Source organism: Schistocerca americana, unplaced genomic scaffold (genome assembly GCF_021461395.2).
Source record: "Schistocerca americana isolate TAMUIC-IGC-003095 unplaced genomic scaffold, iqSchAmer2.1 HiC_scaffold_71, whole genome shotgun sequence".
In the NCBI taxonomy this organism is placed as follows: domain Eukaryota; kingdom Metazoa; phylum Arthropoda; class Insecta; order Orthoptera; family Acrididae; genus Schistocerca; species Schistocerca americana.
This window is the reverse complement of record NW_025726467.1, coordinates 971,393-973,636: the sequence shown is the minus strand read 5'-3', so window position 1 is coordinate 973,636 and position 2,244 is coordinate 971,393.

The following is a 2,244-nucleotide window of genomic DNA, read 5'->3' as shown; positions in this document are numbered from 1 at the left end:
TTATTAGGTCTTAGTCACTACTCTTTATTCATATTGTCACTAGAGTAAGCTAATTTTCTCATTTAAACTATGTTCATGATGTAACTCTGATGTGTGAAATGCTGCATGTGTGAAACACTGGTCCGATGTAAGAGAGGGCCTGATGGCCCTAATCTGATCAGGTTAAATAAATAAATAAATAAATAAAAAAATAAATAAATTGTTCTCACTGACAGTGAATGTATTTTCTGCTGCCGTGTATACAGTTGATCTACTACTTGTGGGCGCACTCCTTTCTTCTAACACTGGCACACTCTCCCGCCGTTGAAAATTCCACACGGAATTTTCATAACGACGACACCTGGGTTTTCTCCTGTTATTGGGCCGCCAAAATTTCTCCACGCCTGGTCGGCCCCTCACCGGCGCGGCTAATGGTTTCCCTGTCTCGTCCCAGCAGATACGGTCCCCGGATGCTGCTGAGGCGGCTGATCACACCCTCTGGCGTTATTACTATTCTGTGAAGCCCGTATCACGTTAGTATGATACTGGTTTCCGTCATTCCTGTTATTATTTGCATTGTACCGATTGTTATTACGGTCCGAACCATTATTGTTATTGCTGCCATGGTTGCGGTATGCATTATTTCCATGGTTATTGTTGTTGTGGTTGCTGTAGTACCCGTTGTTGTTACCACGGCCTCTACCCCTGTCGCGATTATTGCGCCAATAGTCCTTGTCCTCAATTCTTCCCAGGAAATCATTGATTGTCCTGCGATTGCTTCCTACATAGCGTTTAGCATCATCTGGAAGCTTCTTGTAGAGTTCCCAGACTATTTCGGATTCCGTGCGGCGATCACGCAAATATTCCAACTTGCGGATCCAGCCCTCACAAAACTCCTTCATCGAGCCGCGCGAATTCGCATCGAAAGACCTCGATACGACAAATTCGCGCCAGACACTTTGCTGTTTTTGCTCTGACCAGTATTCAGCCAGAAAAAATTTTTTAAATTCGTCAAAAGTCAGGTCCATAATGTTGAGGTTTAAGCCCCACCGCTTGGCATCACCAGCCAACACATCAATAATCGCATTAATTTTTCTCTCATTAGTCCATGATCTGGGTAAAACTCTTTCACAATTCTTAATGAAATCCGTCGCGTGTATACCGCCTTTTTTCAAGGGGTCGAACCGCTCCTCTTTCGTCAACAATTCCGAACTATGTGCATAGATTGGCATATAGCTCTGTTTTTCGTCAAGTTTCTTTTCTAATTCCGACACTCTCGTAATTACTTGGCAAGTGGTTGTCGCAAGTGTTTCTACTTCCCTTTTTTTTTCTTCGCAGGTATTAGCCTGCTTCGTCACTTTGGTATCTACTTCGGATACTAAAGCCTTTAAAGTTTCCACCTTCTTTTGATCCTCTTTTTTCACTAATTGAATTTGTTCCGTCACCTTATTCTCGATGATCGGAGCAACTGATTCTCCTACACTTTTCTCGATTCTGCTAATTTCGGAATAAAAACGAGTATTTATGCTGGCAATTTCCGCCTGAACGCCTATAATTTCCTGTTTAAGATCACCGATTTCACTATTAATCACAACAATATCTTCTTTGATTTTATCAACTTCTGTGTTAACAACTCCAACATTGTTGTTAACAACATTAATAGCTTTGTTGTGACTGTCTAGCTTTCGTTCAATTTTTTCAGACTGAGCTTCTTGCTTGGTCGATTGACTCTTGATTTCGTTAATCAAAACATTCAATAAATCAGTTAAATTCCCGGAAACTACCGGTTTTACTTCCGCAGCGGCTTCCTCTTTAATTTTGCCCCCGTATTCGTCATCAAGGGATTCAGATTTGATTTTCACTTCCGATTCCAAAACATTTTCTAAAGTTTGGAATCCAATTTCTGCTCTTTGTTGCGTTTCGGCGGTCGCGTCTTTCATGCTAGCAGCCTGCCCCTGAGCAATGGGTAACGCGGTGCGCGTTTCCCACTGTTCGACCAATTGTTCCGTATCCAAGACTACCAAATTTTGGCAATTGTTGCCTTCACTCATTTTAATAATTTTCAATATAAATGCCAAATCTCAAATATAACTAGGATTACTCCCACTACTCATTCTCGCTGACGTAACGGCCTGTACGTAACCAGTACTTCGTTACGAGATTTGCAACATACAAAATTCGTGTCCAGAACAACCTCAAATCCGAAGATTGTCCTGTCACCAGGTCGCCACGTGTAACCTCCCCCACACTTATCGACCTTAATGA